Source organism: Salmo salar, chromosome ssa26, assembly GCF_905237065.1.
Source record: "Salmo salar chromosome ssa26, Ssal_v3.1, whole genome shotgun sequence".
Classification (NCBI taxonomy): domain Eukaryota; kingdom Metazoa; phylum Chordata; class Actinopteri; order Salmoniformes; family Salmonidae; genus Salmo; species Salmo salar.
Window position 1 is genome coordinate 643,640 of NC_059467.1, and position 21,700 is coordinate 665,339.

The 21,700-nt window shown below is 41.3% G+C and overlaps 1 protein-coding gene across 11 annotated transcripts in view; it reads left to right on the forward strand.

The window, feature by feature from the left end:
- Positions 1-21,700, forward strand: part of LOC106586971 (bromodomain-containing protein 3) — a 51,046-nt gene that overhangs the window by 22,880 nt on the left and 6,466 nt on the right. The window lies entirely within an intron of this gene.

Sequence of the window (21,700 nt, forward strand, 5' to 3'; positions counted from 1 at the left end):
CGTGTAGGACGTTTGGCATTTGCCAGAGAACACCAAGATTGGCAAATTCGCCACTGGCGCCCTGTGCTCTTCACAGATGAAAGCAGGTTCACACTGAGCACGTGACAGACGTGACAGAGTCTGGAGACGCCGTGGAGAACGTTCTGCTGCCTGCAACATCCTCCAGCATGACCGGTTTGGCGGTGGGTCAGTCATGGTGTGGGGTGACATTTCTTTGGGGGGCCGCACAGCCCTCCATGTGCTCGCCAGAGGTAGCCTGACTGCCATTAGGTACCGAGATGAGATCCTCAGACCCCTTGTGATAACATATGCTGGTGCGGTTGGCCCTGGGTTCCTCCTAATGAAAAACAATGCTAGACCACATGTGGCTGGAGTGTGTCAGCAGTTCCTGCAAGAGGAAGGCATTGATGCTATGGACTTGCCCGCCCGTTCCCCAGACCTGAATCCAATTGAGCACATCTGGGACATCATGTCTCGCTCCATCCACCAACGCCACGTTGCACCACAGACTGTCCAGGAGTTGGCGGATGCTTTATTCCAGGTCTGGGAGGAGATCCCTCAGGAGACCATCCGCCACCTCATCAGGAGCATGCCCAGGCGTTGTAGGGAGGTCATACAGGCACGTGGAGGCCACACACACTACTGAGCCTCATTTTGACTTGTTTTAAGGACATTACATCAAAGTTGGATCAGCCTGTAGTGTGGTTTTCCACTTTAATTTTGAGTGTGACTCCAAATCCAGACCTCCATGGGTTGATAAATTGGATTTCCATTGATTATTTTTGTGTGATTTTATTGTCAGCACATTCAACTATGTAAAGAAAATAGTATTTAAGATTATTTCTTTCATTCAGATCTAGGATGTGTTTAAGTGTTCCCTTTATTTTTTTGAGCAGTATACTAAAGGCTGTTGATTCAATGGAGGAAAAGGGTGTCATTACGAAGGTCACCAAACCTACTAAGTGGATAAGCATGGTTGTGGTGGATAAATAAGAATCTGACTCGATCCAAATACCTGAACAAAGCCTTATTACCAAATGCCTACCGTTGAAGAGGTACTGCCAAGCCTGGCAAAAGCGAACATCTTTTCTATTATGGATGCAAAAAATGGATACTGGCAAGTACACTACCAGTCAAAAGTTTGGACACACCTACTCATTTAAGTATTTTTCTTTACTATTTTCTACATTGTAGAATAATAGTGAAGACATCAAAACTATGAAATAACACACATGTAATCATGTAGTAACCAAAAAAGTGTTAAACAAATCAAAATGCATTTATGTTTTTCAAAGTAGCCACCCTTTGCCTTGATGATAGCTGCACAATCTTGGCATTCTCTCAACCAGCTTCATGAGGAATGCTTTTCCAAAAGTCTTGAAGGAGTTGTTGGCTGCTTTTCCTTCAGATGGCATGGCGTATCGCTGCATAATGCTGTTGTAGCCATGCTGGTTAAGTGTGACTTGAATTCTAAATAAATCACTGACAGTGTCACCAGCAAAGCACCCCCACACCATCACACCTCCTTCTCCATGCTTCACTGTGGGAACCACACATGCAGAGATCATCCGTTCACCTACTCTGCGTCTCACAAAGACACTGCGTTTAGAACCAACAATCTCAGATTTGGACTCATCAGACCAAATGACAAATTTCCACCGGTCCAATGTCCATTTCTCGTGGGTTTTTTTTGGCCCAAGCAAGTCTCTTCTTCTTATTGGTGTCCTTTAGTAGTGGTTTCTTTGCAGCATTTCAACCATGAATGCCTGATTCACGCAGTCTCCTCTGAACAGTTGATGTTGAGATGTGTCTGTTACTTGAACTCTATGAAGCATTTATTTGGGCTGCAATTTCTGAGGTGCAGTTAACTCTAATGAACTTATCCCCTGCAGAAGAGGTAACTCTGGGTCTCCATTTCCCGTGGTGGTCCTCACGAGAGCCAGTGTCATCATTGCGCTTGATGGTTTTTGCGACTGCACTTGAAGAAACCTTCAACGTTCTTAAAATGTTCCGGATTGACTGACCTTCATGTTTTAAAGTAATGGACTGTCATTTCTCTTTGCTTATTTGAGCTGTTCTTGCCATAATATGGACTTTGTCTTTTACCAAATAGGGCTATCTTCTGTATACCACCCCTACATTGTCACAACACAACTAATTGGCTCAAACGCATTAAGAAAGAAAGACATTCCACAAATGAACTTTTAACAAGGCACACCTGTTATTTGAAATGCATTCCAGGTGACTACCTTATGAAGCTGGTTGAGAGAATGCCACGAGTGTGCAAAACTGTCATCAAGGCAAAGGGTGGCTACTTTGAAGAATCTGAAATCTAAAATATACAGTCGTGACCAAAAGTTTTGAGAATGACACAAATATTAATTTTCACAGTCTGCTGCCTCAGTGTCTTTAGATATTTTTGTCAGATGTTACTATGGAATACTAAAGTATAATTACAAGCATTTCATAAGTGTCTCAGGCTTTTATTGACAATTACATGAAGTTAATGCAAAGAGTCAATATTTGCAGTGTGGACCCTTCTTTTTCAAGACCTCTGCAATCCACCCTGGCATGCTGTCAATTAACTTCTGGGCCACACCCTGGCAGCCCATTCTTGTATAATCAATGCTTGGAGTTTGTCAGAATTTGTGGGTTTTGTTTGTCCAACCGCCTCTTGAGGATTGACCACAAGTTCTCAATGGGATTAAGGTCTGGGCAGTTTCCTGTCCATGGACCCAAAATATCAATGTTTTGTTCCCCAAGCCACTTAGTTATCACTTTGCCTTTTGGCAAGGTGCTCCATCATGCTGGAAAGGGCATTGTTTGTCACCAAACTGTTCCTGGATAGTTGGGAGAAGTTGTTCTCGGAGGATGTGTTGGTACCATTATTTATTCATGGCTGTGTTCTTAGGCAAAATTGTGAGTGAGCCCACTTCTTTGGCTGAGAAGCAACCCCACACATGAATGGTCTCAGGATGCTTTACTGTTGACACCAGGCCATCCTCCAAAAGTCTTCGCCTCACTGTATGTGCAGATGCACTGACACCTGCCTGCTGCCATTCCCGAGCAAGCTCTGTACTGGTGGTGCCCTGATCCCACAGCTGAATCAACTTTAGGAGACAGTCCTGGCGCTTGCTGGACTTTCTTGGGCTCCCTGAAGCCTTCTTCACAACAATTGAACCGCTCTCCTTGAAGTTCTTGATGATCCGATAAATGGTTGAGTTAGGTGCAATCTTTACTGGCAGCAATATCCTTGCCTGTGAAGCCCTTTTTGTGCAAAGCAATGATAATGGCACGTGTTTCCTTGCAGGTAATCCTTGGTTGACAGTGGAAGAACAATGATTACAAGCACCACCCTCCTTTTGAAGCTGTTATTCGAACTCAATCAGCCTGACAGAGTGATCTCCAGCCTTGTCCTCGTCAACACTCACACCTGTGTTAACGAGAGAATCACTGACATGATGTCAGCTGGTCCTTTGTTGCAGGGCTGAAATGCAGTGGAAATGTTTTTGGGGGATTCAGTTCATTTGCATGGCAAAGAGGGACATTGCAATTAATCTGATCATACAAACTGAGGCAGCAGACTTTGTGAAAATAAATATTTGTGTCATTCTCAAAACTTTTGGCCACGACTGTACACCTCCCTCTGCAACTGGATCCTGGACTTCCTGACAGGCTGCCTCCAGGTGGTAAGGATAGGTAACAACATATCCGCCACACTGATCCTCAACACGGTGGCCCCTCGGGTGCATGCTCAGTCCCCTCCTGTACTCCCTGTTCACTCATGACTGATGGCCAGACACGACTCCAACACTAACATCAAGTTTGCCGATGGCACAACAGTGGTAGGCCTCCCACTCCTCTTTCTATTCTGGTTAGAGTCAGTTTGTGCTGTTCTGTGAAGGGAGTAGTACACACCGGCAATTTCTCGCATGGAATAGCCTTCATTTCTCAGAACAACAATAGACTGACGAGTTTCAGAAGAAAGATTTTTGTTTCTGGCCATTTTGAGCCTGTAATCGAACCCACAAATGCTGATGCTCCAAATACTCAACTTGTCTAATGAAGGCCAGTTTTATTGCTTATTTAATCAGCAACAACAGTTTTCAGTTGTGCTAACATCGTTGCAAAATGTTTTTCTAATGATCAATTAGCCTTTTAAAATGAGAAACTTGGATTAGCTAACACAATGTGCCATTGGAACACAGGAGTGATGGTTGCTGATAATGGGCCTCTGTACGCCTATGTAGATATTCCATAACAAAATCAGCCGTTTCCAGCTACAATAGTCATTTACAACATTAACAATGTCTACACTGTATTCCTGATCAATTTGATGTTATTTTAATGGACAAAAAAATATGCTTTTCTTTCAAAAACAAGGACATTTCTAAGTGACCCCAAACCTTTGAATGGTAGTGTATGTGCATGAGCACAAAACACCACATCTGTAATTCTAGTCCCGTCCGAATCTACTATGTCAGTAATTTTTAACATGGCAGGTGAGCAACAATTCCAGCCAGAATAACCTACTCCAAGGTCCTCTGATAATACTAGTCCTGTGCGAATCGAAATCCCTGTGTTTTGAGACATGTCTGAGTTTGACAGGTGTTAATCACGGTTTACGCAAGAAAACATTAAGTGATTCAATAAATTGCGCATAAGCTATATATGAATGGCTTAAATGTAGCCTATCAACTTTCACATGAAATGCTTTTGTGCGTATGAACTGAAAATTGCCAAATGCATCAGTAAGAAATATTGAGCCTATTTAATGCAACCCTTGCTGTTAACCTCTCTGGGGCAGGCGGGACGAATTCGTCCCACCTACGTAACAGCCAGTTGAATCCTGTGGCGCGATTTTCAAAACCTTTGAAATGCTATTACTTCAATTTCTCAAACATATGACTATTTTACAGCTATTTAAAGACAAGACTCTCGTTAATCTAACCACACTGTCCGATTTCAAAAAGGCTTTACAACGAAAGCAAAACATTAGATTATGTCAGCAGAGTACCAAGCCAGAAATAATCAGACACCCATTTTTCAAGCTAGCATATAATGTCACAAAAACCCAGAAGACAGCTAAATGCAGCACTAACCTTTGATGATCTTCATCAGATGACAACCCTAGGACATTATGTTATACAATACATGCATGTTTTGTTCAATCAAGTTCATATTTATATCAAAAACCAGCTTTTTACATTAGCATGTGACGTTCAGAACTAGCATACCCCCCGCAAACTTCCGGCGAATTCACTAACAATTTACTAAATTAATCACGATAAACGTTCACAAAAAGCATAACAATTATTTTAAGAATTATAGATACAGAATTCCTCTATGCACTCGATATGTCCGATTTTAAAATAGGTTTTTGGTGAAAGCACATTTTACAATATTCTAAGTACATAGCCCAGCCATCACGGGCTAGCTATTTAGACACCCGGCAAGTTTAACACTCACCAATATCAGATTTACTATTATAAAAGTTTGATTACCTTTTGTTGTCTTCGTCAGAATGCACTCCCAGGACTGCTACTTCAATAACAAATGTTGGTTTGGTCCAAAATAATCCATCGTTATATACGAATAGCGGCGTTTTGTTCGTGCGTTCCAGACACTATCCGAAATGGTAAATCAGGGTCGCGCGCATGGCGCAATTCGTGCCAAAAAAAAATCTAAATATTCCATTACCGTACTTCGAAGCATGTCAACCGCTGTTTAAAATCAATTTTTATGCCATTTTTCTTGTAAAAAAGCGATAATATTCCGACCGGGAATGTCCATTTAGCTAAACAGAGGAAAGAAAACAAAGCTTTCGGTCGACGCGGGCACGAGCCTGAGTCTCACAGTACTGTAACCAGCCACTACCCAAACGCGCTACTTTTTTCAGCCAGAGCCTGCAAAGCCACGATTCAGCGTTTTGCCGCCTTCTGAGAGCCTATGGCAGCCGTAGGAAGTGTCACGGGACAGCTAAGATCCTCACTCTTCAATAAACAGAGACAAGAAGAACGACACCTTGTCAGACAGGCCACTTCCTGCATGAAATCTTCTCAGGTTTTTGCCTGCCATATGAGTTCTGTTATACTCACAGACACCATTCAAACAGTTTTAGAAACTTTAGGGTGTTTTCTATCCAAAGCCAATAATTATATGCATATTCTAGTTACTGGGCAGGAGTAGTAACCAGATTAAATCGGGTACGTTTTTTATCCAGCCGTGTCAATACTGCCCCCTAGCCCTAACAGGTTAATAGATCGCAAAGCCGCATACAACTGACCTAAACGTTTGGAAATTATGTTAACTTTCTCATCCATAGCCTTAAAATGCATCTCAAGTGCAATTGCACTGTCCCAGGTAGCACAAATGTCTGGCTCACATCTGGCCTGATAACAGCATTCCAAATCTAAAACTGCTTGCAGTCGTATCCGGCCCGAGTCCGAAATGAATGACAGTACAGACTAGGCCCGAGTCATTCGGCCCAGATCTGGTAGCCTGAACTTTGTTTTTATTTTTTATTTAACCTTTATTTAACTAGGCAAGTCAGTTAAGAACAAATTCTTATTTACAATGACAGCCTACCAAATCAAATCAAATCAAATTTATTTTTATATAGCCCTTCGTACATCAGCTGATATTCTCAAAGTGCTGTACAGAAACCCAGCCTAAAACCACAAACAGCAAGCAAAGCATGTGAAAGAAGCACGGTGGCTAGGAAAAACTCCCTAGGAAAAACTCCCTAGAAAGGCCAAAAACCTAGGAAGAAACCTAGAGAGGAACCAGGCTATGAGGGGTGGCCAGTCCTCTTCTGGCTGTGCAGGGTGGATATTATAACAGAACATGGTCAAGATGTTAAAATGTTCATAAATGACCAGCATGGTCAAATAATAATAATCATAGTAGTTGTCGAGGGTGCAACAAGCACATCCGGTGAACAGGTCAGGGTTCCATAGCCGCAGGCAGAACAGTTGAAACTGGAGCAGCAGCAAGGCCAGGTGGACTGGGGACAGCAAGGAGTCATCATACCAGGTAGTCCTGAGGCATGGTACTAGGGCTCAGGTCCTCCGAGAGAAAGAGAATTAGAGAGAGCATATTTAAATTCACACAGGACACCGGATAAGACAAGAGAAATACTCCAGATGTAACAGACTGACCCTAGCCCCCCGACACATAAACTACTGCAGCATAAATACTGGAGGCTGAGACAGGAGGGATCAGAAGAGACTGTGGCCCCATCCGATGATACCCCCGGACAGGGCCAAACAGGCAGGATATAACCCCACCCACTTTGCCAAAGCACAGCCCCCACACCACTAGAGGGATGTCTCCAACCACCAACTTACCGTCCTAAGACAAGGCCGAGTATAGCCCACAACGATCTCCGCCATGGCACAACCCAAGGGGGGGGCGCCAACCCAGACAGGAAGACCACGTCAGTGACTCAACCCACTCAAGTGATGCACCCCTCCCATGGACGGCATGGAAGAACACCAGTAGGCCAGTGACTCAGCCCCTGTAAAAGGGTTAGAGGCAGAGAATCCCAGTGGAAAGAGGGGAACCGGCAAGGCAGAGACAGCAAGGGCGGTTCATTGCTCCAGCCTTTCCGTTCACCTTTACACTCCTGGGCCAGACTATACTTAATCATAGGACCTACTGAAGAGATAAGTCTTCAGTAAAGACTTAAAGGTTGAGACTGAGTCTGCGTCTCTCACATTGGTAGGCAGACCATTCCATAAAAATGGAGCTCTATAGGAGAAAGCCCTACCTCCAGCCGTTTGCTTAGAAATTCTAGGGACAATTAGGAGGCCTGCGTCTTGTGACCGTAGCGTACGTGTAGGTATGTACGGCAGGACCAAATCGGAAAGATAGGTAGGAGCAAGCCCATGTAATGCTTTGTAGGTTAGCAGTAAAACCTTGAAATCAGCCCTTCCCTTAACAGGAAGCCAGTGTAGGGAGGTTAGCACTGGAGTAATATGATCAAATTTTTTGGTTCTAGTCAGGATTCTAGCAGCCGTATTTAGCACTAACTGAAGTTTATTTAGTGCTTTATCCGGGTAGCCGGAAAGTAGAGCATTGCAGTAGTCCAGCCTAGAAGTAACAAAAGAATGGATTAATTTTTCTGCGTCATTTTTGGACAGAAAATTTCAGATTTTTGCAATGTTACGTAGATGGAAAAAAGCTGTCCTTGAAACAGTCTTGATATGTTCTTCAAAAGAGAGATCAGGGTCCAGAGTAACGCCGAGGTCCTTCACAGTTTTATTTGAGACGACTGTACAACCATCCAGATTAATTGTCAGATTCAACAGAAGATCTCTTTGTTTCTTGGGACCTAGAACAAGCATCTCTGTTTTGTCCGAGTTTAAAAGTAGAAAGTTTGCAGCCATCCACTTCTTTATGTCTGAAACACAGGCTTCTAGCGAGGGCAATTTTGGGGCTTCACCATGTTTCATTGAAATGTACAGCTGTGTGTCATCCGCATAGCAGTGAAATTTAACATTATGTTTTCGAATGACATCCCCAAGAGGTAAAATATATAGTGAAAACAATAGTGGTCCTAAAACGGAACCTTGAGGAACACCGAAATTTACAATTGATTTGTCAGAGGACAAACCATTCACAGAGACAAACTGATATCTTTCCGACAGATAAGATCTAAACCAGGCCAGAACTTGTCCATGTAGACCAATTTGGGTTTCCAATCTCTCCAAAAGAATGTGGTGATCGATGGTATCAAAAGCGGCACTAAGATCTAGGAGCACGAGGACAGATGCAGAGCCTCGGTCTGACGTCATTAAAAGGTCATTTACCACCTTCACAAGTGCAGTCTCAGTGCTATGATGGGGTCTAAAACCAGACTGAAGCGTTTCGTATACATTGTTTGTCTTCAGGAAGGCAGTGAGTTGCTGTGCAACAGCTTTTTCAAAATTTTTTGAGAGGAATGGAAGATTCGATATAGGCCGATAGTTTTTTATAATTTCTGGATCAAGATTCGGCTTTTTCAAGAGAGGCTTTATTACTGCCACTTTTAGTGAGCTTGGTACACATCCGGTGGATAGAGAGCCGTTTATTATGTTCAACATAGGAGGGCCAAGCACAGGAAGCAGCTCTTTCAGTAGTTTAGTTGGAATAGGGTCCAGTATGCAGCTTGAGGGTTTGGAGGCCATGATTATTTTCATCATTGCGTCAAGAGATATAGTACTAAAACACTTTAGTATCTCCCTTGATCCTAGGTCCTGGCAGAGTTGTGTAGACTCAGGACAATGGAGCTTTGGAGGAATACCCAGATTTAAAGAGGAGTCTGTAATTTGCTTTCTAATGATCATGATCTTTTCCTCAAAGAAGTTCATAAATTTATTACTGCTGAAGTGAAAGCCATCCTCCATTTGCGAAGGCTGCTTTTTAGTTAGCTTTGCGACAGTATCAAAAAGAAATTTCGGATTGTTCTTATTTTCCTCAATTAAGTTGGAAAAATAGGATGATCGAGCAGCAGTGAGGGCTCTTCGATACTGCACGGTACTGTCTTTCCAAGCTAGTCGGAAGACTTCCAGTTTGGTGTGGCGCCATTTCCGTTCCAATTTTCTGGAAGCTTGCTTCAGAGCTCGTGTATTTTCTGTATACCAGGGAGCTAGTTTCTTATGACAGATGTTTTTAGTTTTTAGGGGTGCAACTGCATCTAGGGTATTGCGCAAGGTTAAATTGAGTTCCTCGGTTAGGTGGTTAACTGATTTTTGTCCTCTGACGTCCTTGGGTAGGCAGAGGCAGTCTGGAAGGGCATCAAGGAATCTTTGGGTTGTCTGAGAATTTATAGCACGACTTTTAATGCTCCTTGGTTGGGGTCTGAGCAGATTATTTGTTGCAATTGCAAACGTAATAAAATGGTGGTCCGATAGTCCAGGATTATGAGGAAAAACATTTAGATCCACAACATTTATTCCATGGGACAAAACTAGGTCCAGAGTATGACTGTGGCAGTGAGTAGGTCCAGAGACATGTTGGACAAAACCCACTGAGTCGATGATGGCTCCGAAAGCCTTTTGGAGTGGGTCTGTGGACTTTTCCATGTGAATGTTAAAGTCACCAAAAATTAGAATATTATCTGCTATGACTACAAGATCCGATAGGAATTCAGGGAACTCAGTGAGGAACACTGCATATGGCCCAGGAGGCCTTTAAACAGTAGCTATAAAAAGTGAGTGAGTAGGCTGCATAGATTTCATGACTAGAAGCTCAAAAGACGAAAACGTCGTGTTTTTTTTTTGTAAATTGAAATTTGCTATCGTAAATGTTAGCAACACCTCCGCCTTTGCCGGATGCACGGGGGGTATGGTCACTAGTGTAACCAGGGGTGAGGCCTCATTTAACACAGTCAATTCATCAGGCTTAAGCCATGTTTCAGTCAGGCCAATCACATCAAGATTATTATCAGTGATTAGTTCATTGACTATAACTGCCTTGGAAGTGAGGGATCTAACATTAAGTAACCCAATTTTGAGATGTGAGGTATCACAATCTCTTTCAATAATGGCAGGAATGGAGGAGGTCTTTATACTAGTGAGATTGCTAAAGCGAACACCGCCATTTTTAATTTTGCCCAACCTAGATCGAGGCACAGACACGGTCTCAATGGGGAAAGCTGAGCTGACTACGCTGACTGTGCTAGTGGCAGACTCCACTAAGCTGGCAGGCTGGCTAACAGCCTGCTGCCTGGCCTGCACCCTATTTCATTGTGGAGCTAGAGGAGTTAGAGCCCTGTCTATGTTCGTAGATAAGATGAGAGCACCCCTCCAGCTAGGATGGAGTCCGTCACTCCTCAACCCCGGCCAAACCCTAAGCCAGACGACGTAAGGCCAATTGTGTGCCGCCCTATGGGACTCCCAATCACGGCCGGTTGTGATACAGCCTGGAATCGAACGAGGGTCTGTAGTGATGCCTTTAGCAGTGAGATGCAGTGCCTTAGACTGCTGTGCCACTCAGGAGCCCTTAACCTCTCTAGGGGAGGTGGGACGAAATCGTCCCACACTATTCAACAGCCAGTGACAAATCAGAGCGCCAAATTTAAAACCACAAAATGTCATAATTCAAAGTTCTCAAACATAGGACTATGATACACTTCTCCTGAATCGAACCAGGAGAGTACATAGCCACAAATAATCACACAGCCATTTTCCAAGCAAGCATATATGTCACATAAACCCAAACCACAGCTAAATGCAGCACTAACCTTTGATGATCTTCATCAGATGACACTCCTAAGACATTATGTTATACAATACATGCATGTTTTGTTCAGTCAAGTTCATTTTTATATCAAAAAACAGCTTTTAACATTAGCATGTGATGTTCAGAACTAGCATACCCACCGAAAACCTCCGGTGAATTTAATAAATTACTCACGATAAACGTTGACAGAATACATAACAATTATTTTAACAATTATTTTACAGACCTCCTTTATGCAATCGCTATGTCCGATTTTAAAATAGCTTTTCGGCAAAAGCACATTTTGCAATATTCTGAGTACATAGCTCGGCCATCACGGCTAGCTAATTTGACACCCACCAAGTTTGGGACAACCTAAACTCAGAATTACTATTAGGAAAATTGGATTACCTTTCCTGTTCTTCATCAGAATGCACTCCCAGGACTTCTACTTCAACAACAAATGTTGTTTTGGTTCCAAATAATCCATAGTTATATCCAAATACCGCCGTTTTGTTCATGCGTTGAGGTAACTATCCAAACGGTGACGCGCGAGCACATTTCGTGACAAGAAAATTCTAAATATTCCATTACCGTACTTAGAAGCATGTCAAACGCTGTTTAAAATCTATTTTTATGCTACTTTTCTTGTAAAATAGCAATAATATTCCATCCGGGCAACGTTTTATTCATTCAAAGGCTGAAAGAAAAAAAATTGAGTAGTCTCGTGACCGCGCATCTCCAGTGTCACTGTCCCCAGGCTGACCACTCACAAATTCTCCTGCTGTTCTTCGCCCAGAGACAGCAGAAACCCCATTCCACTTTCTGGCGGCTTTAGAGAGCCAATGAAAGCCTTAGAAAATGTCACGTTACAGCACAGATGCTGTATTTTCGATAGAGATGCAACAGAAGGACAACAAATTGTCAGACAGGGCACTTCCTGTATGGAATCTTCTCAGGTTTTGGCCTGCCATATGAGTTCTGTTATACTCACAGACACCATTCAAACAGTTTTAGAAACTTTAGAGTGTTTTCTATCCAAATCTACTAATTATATGCATATTCTAGTTTCTGGGCAGGAGTAGTAACCAGATTAAATCAGGTACGTTTTTTTATTCGGCCGTGAAAATACTGCCCCCTATCCCAAAGAAGTTAACTGAGCCAAAGCTGCTATTTTTGGGCCAGAATCGGCCCAGGAATGTCCCAAATCCACTCGATTCTACCCCACCCTTCCCCCACTAAAACTTATTTATGTTAAATGTAGTTAGTCATATTATATTAAATGTAGGTAGTTATATTGCAGTTATCAACTGAAATATGAACAACATAAACATAAAAAAAGACATGACATTTTCTCATTTTAAAACTTATTGAAATAGATGAAATTGACTTTGTGTGCGTGTCATCCCTCAACAGGCACTACACGTATGTACAGTAGCATGGATGTACCCAAATAAATGTCACCAGAAAACAGTTTATGCAAATGCAGCTACTTTGATGTTATTTTATCTGCAGATTTGACATGACTGTGTTAGCCATAGTTGACTAGCTAGCAAACAAGGGATAAGAACATTGCCAGCCTGCATAGCAATCAAACAAATAGAATGAACAACAAGTCCGCTTCTCTAGCAACCTAACCTATAGAACTAACAACCAGGTTAAGTGGAAGGATGAAATAGTATGAATTTACATGTCATTTTTACCAGTAAATATGTGCTTGTTTTCTTTGGCAACCGTGGTATAAGGTGTGATAAACACCTCTGCTCTGTACAATTTCTGGAACTAATAAACACGGGCAGTACCAAGTCATCCATTCTTTCCAGATAATGTACAAAGCATCAGTGTTTACCCCTTACATGTACAGTTGAAGTCGGAAGTTTACATACACATTAGCCATATACATTTAAACTCAGTTTTTCACAATTCCTGATTCCCTGTCTTAGGTCAGTTAGGATCACCACTTTTATGTTAAGAATGTGAAATGTCAGAATAATAGGAGAGAATTATTTATTTCAGCTTTTATTTCTTTCATCACATTCCCAGTGGGTCAGAAGTTTACATACACTCAATTAGTATTTGGTAGCATTGCCTTTAAATTGTTTAACTTGGGTCAAACATTTCAGGTAGCCTTCCACAAGCTTCCCAGAATGAAGTTTGGTGAATTTTGGCCCATTTCTCCTGACATAGCTGGTGTAACTGAGTCCGGTTTAAAGGCCTCCTTGCTCGCACATGCTTTTTCAGTTTTGCCCACAAATTTCCTATAGGATTGAGGTCAAGGCTTTGTGATGGCCACTCCAATATCTTGACATTGTTGTCCTTAAGCCATTTTGCCACAACTTTGGAAGTATGCTTGGGGTCATTGTCCAATTGGAAGACCCATTTGCGACCAAGCTTTAACTTCCTGACTGATGTCTTGAGATGTTGCTTCAATATATCCACATAATTTTCCGTCCTCATGATGCCATCTATTTTGTGAAGTACACGTCCCTCCTGCAGCAAAGCACCCCCACAACATGATGCTGCCACCCCCGTGCTTCACGGTTGGAATGGTGTTCTTCGGCTTGCAAGCCTCCACCTTTTTCCTCCAAACATAACGATGGTCATTATGGCCAAACAGTTCTATTTTTGTTTCATCAGACCAGAGGACATTTCTCCAAAAAGTACAATCTTTGTCCCCATGTACAGTTGCAAACCATAGTCTGGCTTTTTTATGGCGGTTTTGGTGCAGTGGCTTCTTCCTTGCTGAGCGGCCTTTTAGGTTATGTCGATATAGGACTCGTTTTACTGTGGATATGAATACTTTTGTATCTGTTTCCTCCAGCATCTTCACAAGGGCCTTTGCTGTTGTTCTGGGATTGATTAGTACTTTTCACACCAAAGTACGTTCAACTCTAGGAGACAGAACGCGTCTCCTTCCTGAGCGGTATGATGGCTGCGTGGTCCCATGGTGTTTATAATTGCGTACTATTGTTTGTACAGATGAACGTGGTATCTTCAGGCGTTTGGAAAATGCTCCCAAGGATGAACCAGACTTGTGGAAGTCTACAATTTTTTCTGAGGTCTTGGCAGATTTCTTTTGATTTCCCATGATGTCAAGCAAAGAGGCACTGAATTTGAAGGTAGGCCTTGAAATATATCCACAGGTACACCTCCAATTGACTCAAATGATGTCAACTAGCCTATCAGAAGCTTCTAAAGCAATGACATCATTTTCTGGAATTTTCCAAGCTGTTTAAAGGCACAGTCAACTTAGTGTATGTAAACTTCTGACCCACTGGAATTCTGATACAGTGAAATAATCTGTCTGTAAACGATTGTTGAAAAAATTACTTGTGTCATGCACAAAGTAGATGTCCTAACTGACTTGCCAATACTATAGTTTGTTAACAATACATTTGTGGAGTGCTTGAAAAACGAGTTTTAATGACTCCAACCTAAGTGTATGTAAACTTCCGACTTCAACTGTATGTGTGTATGTAAATGTCTCTCTGGGTCTATCCACCCTTTCCTTGCTGTGTTTTGTCCTCTCCTTTCTACCTCCGTCTCTGTCTGGTGCAAGCTGCAGCTACCTTATGACGAACTTCTCCAGCTCTATAGCTGTAGCTTTGGATGTGAAAGTGTTTCTCCTGACAGCACCTTTGAATAACAGGAAAAAAATAGCAAAAGTAGTTACAATTAGTCAGATTTTGACACCACACAAAAATCCTAGGATTCCAGACCTCAAATGGGAAGCACATCAACATAATAAACACAAAGGTTTTCAATTTCAAAACAGATCAAGAGATATAAATATATGCCTGTTGTAGCACCACTGTGTGGTCAATCTGAATGTGCATGCATATGTTGAGTCTTGACAGGATTTGTAACATGTGTACCAAGTTTGGTTAAAATACAAATATCTGTGTCTGATTTTATATGCATTCATGTGCCAGAACATTCCCACTTTGTTTATTGGTCAGTTGACATTGAAGTTGGCGTTTTAAAATGGTTAAGGTTAGGTATGGGATTTGGTTATATGTAAGGTTAGGGGAAGGGTTATGGTTTGTGGTAGGGACGTCCCAAGGATCCCAGATAGCACTGGTCATAAACATATAGGAGCTATGGATGCAAGGACTGGCCATCCATTATATCAAGATTTATAGTTTTGTCGTGTCTCTGGCTTGTCATTAAATGTGAAGACTTATTTTATCAAATCAATTCTCTGTAATTATTATTATTACGTGATTAAACTAGTCATGTACATTTTATTAACTAGGAAGTCAGGGCACCATGGAAAATGTTCAGATTACAAAGTTAGAATTTTCCAAATATATTTTTATATCTGATCAATTACTCTTCTATTAATGAATTATTATTATTATTATTACCTTAATCAGTCTCATCTGAACGTCGTAAATTGTTGGTTATCTGCACAAACCCAGCCTCTACTATGAATCATCCATACACCAATTGGCTCAATTATTTATTTATTTACTAACCAACTAAATAATCACAGAAATACATAAACAAACAGTAGATATTGGTTACTATAGGAAAGAGTCCCTAGTGGGCTAAGCCGATATGACGGCTTGGTGGACAAAGGGAAAGGGGTGGGACTGGGAAAGAGTGGGAAAAACAAATGGATTCATTACAAACAGTCTATAATTATATGCATTGAAATGCAAGTATATATTTACACCTGTATGTCATTGTTGTCTTCTCTGTTGGAATCCGGTCCGTCTGCTGGAGAGTTCATCAGAGTCTCTCTGGTTGCGTTTCCCCGACTATCAAAGTATTTCGTGGTTAGAATGGATACTTCAGAGTACCATTCAGAAATGGTAGAATAGATGTTAGAATAGGTGTTTCAGCGGTTGTCTGTATTCTCGTACCTCGGGTTACGTAATTTCTAGCTGCAGACTGGTAATTTGTGTCTAAGATTTGCTCTTATTCTGTAGGGATCGATAGTCTCAGAGTTGAACCATTTCCAGCCGTGTAGCCATAGTCTTGTCCATTGGTAGAGATGCAGTTTCAACCACTTCACACACCAGCGTCACCAGGCATATTTTGGTCTCAGAAATTCAACCATTTGCAGTAGAGGTCGACTGATTAATCGGAATGGCCGATTAATTAGGGCCGATTTCAAGTTTTCATAACAATCGGTATTTTGGTCCGCCGATTTAAAAAATAAAAATAAAATATTTAAACATTTTTTTTACACCTTTATTTAACTAGGCAAGTCAGATTAAGAACACATTCTTATTTTCAATGACGGCCTAGGAACGGGGGTTAACTGCCTTGTTCAGGGGGGATTCATTTTTGCAACCTTCTGGTTACGAGTCCAACGCTCTAACCACCTGCCTTACGTTGCACTCCACGAGGAGCCTGCATGGCAGGCTGACTACCTGTTACGCGAGGGCAGCAAGAAGCCAAGGTAAGTTGCTAGCTAGCATTAATCTTATAAAAAACGATCAATCTTAACATAATCACTAGTTAACTACACATGGTTGATGATATTACTAGTTTATCTAAGTTTTTTTTAATAAAAAAAAAATATATTTTTTAACTAGGCAAGTCAGTTAACTTACATCTAGACGTTCTGCTAGCGGAACACCACTCCAATATCCAATGATAGGGCGTGGCGCGAAATACAAACTCCTCGAAAATCCGAAAACTTCAATTTTTCAAACATATGACTATTTTACACCATTTTAAAGACAAGACTCTCCTTTATCTAACCACACTGTCCGATTTCAAAAAGGCTTTACAACGAAAGCAAAACATTAGATTATGTCAGCAGAGTACCCAGCCAGAAATAATCAGACACCCATTTTTCAAGCTAGCATATAATGTCACAAAAACCAAAACCACAGCTAAATGCAGCACTAACCTTTGATGATCTTCATCAGATGACACTCCTAGGACATTATGTTAAACAATACATGCATGTATTGTTCAATCAAGTACATATTTATATCAAAAACCAGCTTTTTACATTAGCATGTGACGTTCAGAACTAGCATTCCCACCGAACACTTCCGGTGAATTTACTAAATTACTCACGATAAACGTTCACAAAAAACATAACAATTATTTAAAGAATTATAGATACAAAACTCCTTTATGCAATCGCGGTGTCCGATTTTAAAATAGCTTTTCGGTGAAAGCACATTTTGCAATATTCTGAGTAGATAGCTCGCCATCACGGGCTAGCTAATTTTCACCCACCAAGTTTGGTACTCACCAAACTCAGATTTACTATAAGAAAAATTGGATTACCTTTGCTGTTCTTCGTCAGAATGCACTCCCAGGACTTCTACTTCAACAACAAATGTTGGTTTGGTTCCAAATAATCCATAGTTATATCCAAATAGCAGCGTTTTGTTCGTGCGTTCAAGACACTATCCGAAGGGTAACGAAGGGTGATGCGCGGACGCGTATCGTGACAAAATATTTCAAAATATTCCATTACCGTACTTCGAAGCATGTCAAACGCTGTTTAAAATCAATTTTTATGTGATTTTTTTTTCTCGTAAAATAGCGATAATATTCCAACCGGGAGTCGTTGTTTTCGTTCAAAGACTGAAAAAGTGAAATGGACTCTTCACGTGCACGCGCGCACCCGTCTCATTGTTCTCAGATCGACCACTTACCAAATGCGCTACTGTTTTTCAGCCAGTAACTGCAGAGTCATCATTCAACGTTCTGGCACCTTCTGAGAGCCTATGGGAGCCTTAGAAAGTGTCAGGTTACAGCAGAGATCCTCTGTTTTGGATAGAGATGACAAAGAAGGCCAAGAAATGGTCAGACAGGGTACTTCCTGTACAGAATCTTCTCAGGTTTTGGCATGCCATTTGAGTTCTGTTATACTCACAGACACCATTCAAACAGTTTTAGAAACTTTGGAGTGTTTTCTATCCAAAGCTACTAATTATATGCATATTCTAGTTTCTGGGCAGGAGTAATAACCAGATTAAAATCGGGTACGTTTTTTTATCCGGCCGTGAAAATACTGCCCCCTATCCGTAACAAGTTAAGAACACATTTCTTATTTTCAATGACGGCCTCGGAACGGTGGGTTAACTGCCTTGTTCAGGGGCAGAACGACAGATTTTTACCTTGTCAGCTTGGGGATTCAATCTTGCAACCTTACGGTTAACTAGTCCAACACTCTAACCACCTGCTTTACATTGCACTCCACGAGGAGCCTGCCTGTTACGCGAATGCAGTAAGAAGCCAAGGTAAGTTCCTAGCTAGCATTAAACTTATCTTATAAAAAAGAATCAATCAGTCAATCATAATCACTAGTTAACTACACATGGTTGATGATATTACTATTTTATCTAGCCTGTCCTGTGTTGCATGTAATCGATGCGGTGCGCATTCGCGAAAAAGGACTGTCGTTGCTCCAACGTGTACCTAACCATAAACATCAATGCCTTTCTTAAAATCAATACACAAGTATATATTTTTAAACCTGCATATTTAGTTAATATTGCCTGCTAACATGAATTTATTTTAACTAGGGAAAATGTGTCACCTCTGCAACAGAGTAAGGGTATATGCAGCAGTTGGGGCCGCCTGGCTCGTTGCGAACTGTGTGAATACTATTTCTTCCTAACAAAGACAGCCAACTTCGCCAAACGGGGGATGATTTAACAAAAGCGCATTTGCGAAAAAAAAGCACAATCGTTGCACGACTGTACCTAACCATAAACATCAATGCCTTTCTTAAAATCAATACACAGAAGTATATATTTTTAAACCTACATATTTAGCTAAAAGAAATCCAGGTTAGCAGGCAATATTCACCAGGTGAAATTATGTCAGTTCTCTTGAGTTCATTGCACGCAGAGTCAGGTTATATGCAACAGTTTGGGCCGCCTGGCTCAATGCGAACTAATTTGCCCGAATTTTACGTAATTATGACATAACATTGAAGGTTGTGCAATGTAACAGGAATATTTAGACTTAGGGATGCCACCCATGAGATAAAATACGGAACGGTTTCGTATTTCACTGAAAAAAAAAAAAAATTTTCGAGATGATAGTTTCCGGATTCGACCATATTAATGACCTAAGGCTCGTATTTCTGTGAATTTATTATATTATAATTAAGTCTATGATTTGATATTTGATAGAGCAGTCTGACTGAGCGGTGGTAGGAAGCAGCAGGCTCGTAAGCATTCATTCAAACAGCACTTTCGTGCATTTTGCCAGCAGCTCTTCGCAATTCTTCAAGCATTGCGCTGTTTATGACTTCAAGCCTATCAACTCCCAAGATTAGGCTGGTGTAACCGATGTGAAATGGCTAGCTAGTTAGCCGGGTGCGCGCTAATAGCGTTTCAAACGTCACTCGCTCTGAGACTTGGAGTAGTTGTTCCCCTTCCTCTACATGGGTAACGCTGCTTCGAGGGTGGCTGTTGTCGATGTGTTCCTGGTTCGAGCCCAGGTAGGAGCGAGGACAGGAACGGAAGCTTATACTGTTACACTGGCAATACTAAAGTGCCTATAAGAACATCCAATAGTCAAAGGTATATGAAATACAAATCGTATAGAGAGAAATAGTCCTATAATTCCTATAATAACTACAACCTAAAACTTCTTACCTGGGAATTTGAAGACTCATGTTATTAAAAGGAACCACCAGCTTTCATATGTTCTCATGTTCTGAGCAAGGAACTTAAACGTTAGCTTTTTTACATGGCACATATTGCACTTTTACTTTCTTCTCCAACACTTTGTTTTTGCATTATTTAAACCAAATTGAACATGTTTCATTATTTATTTGAGGCTAAATTGATAGTATTTATGTATTATATTAAGTTAAAATAAGTGTTCATTCAGTATTGTTGTTATTGTCATTATTACAAATACAGTTTTAAAAATTGGCCGATTAATCGGTATCGGCTTTGGAAAATCATAATCGGTTGACCTCTAATTTGCAGTCATGTTTTTAGTCTTAACTATTCGCCACCACAGCTCACGCTGTTGTTTGCTTAGTCTATCGTGAATTGGGTCACGAGTGGGTTTTATACGTAACAGTGAAAAAGGGCGGTCCGTGACGCCTAATGTGATGTCTGGGCTCACGGGGGTGTGGCCACTGACTAGTTAATCTTTATATGAAAATCCATACTCTCATTTAGAAGGTTAATATCACGTTACATCTTTTCACAAATAGTTTTGTGTTTAATCACATACTTTTCACAATATTTAGATGTAAACCTGACAGCTGGGAAATGTACACTTTAAGAGATACCGTTATGTGTGTTTCCTGTACCTCATGAGATCACCAAATGAAACACACTCAACATGACTGTCCCTTAAGTGTCCACGGGTCATTCCCACATTCTCAAAAGCAGAAACATTGTTTAATTCTCCCATTTTTGGGATTTAGGTGTCTCCAAGTGAAGTCCATTGTTCTCTCTGTGCTCTCTCTTTCTGCATGACCAGGCGGAGAGAATCTTCGCCAGGAATGTATGACCTGATATAACAGAACCTGGGTGTAGGAGAGAGAGTGAGGAGGAGGGGGGACGGGGGCACGATCTACACTCAGAAAGGGCCACATCATGACAGTTTTAACCATGTTTTGAGGCTATACAGTGTTTGTTTTCAGTTAAACAGGCCTATGTTTGGTTCTGATGGGGAAGAACAGTTCAACTAAGCTCAACAAGTATTTATAACTTATTTTCTTCAAGAATCAATGGGTATACAGTGTCTAGTGAGTCTACACACCCTTGAACAGTTTTCACATTTGAGGTCGACTCCTTTTACTGTACAGTCACACCAGCTCAGGGTGCCAGCCTTCAGATTCACATTTTGAGTATGGTGGAAGTGGTGGAAGGTGGAGACAGTCCATCAGAGAGGCTGAGAGTGGAGAGACGGGGTCTGCTGGTAGGGAGACAAATACGAAGACGTATTGTAGAGCGCATCACTTTACATGGAGTTCAAATGAGGAATGGGGTCAGCTGGAATGGATGGACTGTAATTGTTGTTCAACAAATAATACGTTATTATGAGTGTTAACTGTTGTCACATACGTTTATGGCTGTGAACAGTCAGAGTATTTGGTGGAAGGTGGAGACAATCCGTCAGAGGCTGAGGGTGGAAAGACAGTCTGATGTGTCAATATATAGAAATATACACATTTTAAAATGTTGGCCATTTGATTGGTCTAAAGAACAGATGACTCTTAGTCACCAAGATTTTTTTGTTGTTGTTGGGGACAGCCCTAAATAGGACACGTTTTCTGTGTTTCTGCGTTAGGCTTTAGCCATGGAGGGAAATAGAACAGATTCAGACATTTCTGTAGGAAACTCTCTGACTGCTTGGATGGCTACCTCTTTCTCCTCTAACCATGCACATCAAAAGTGTTTGTCATTGCACAATGTCACCATAACTGCATCTTCAATTTAAGTAGTATTGACTGAATGTGGCCTATTACTAATTATGCCGCTTTGGGCTGTGTATAATATATTGTCCATTGATGCTCTCTGTGAAAAGGATGGCTGTCTGTTTT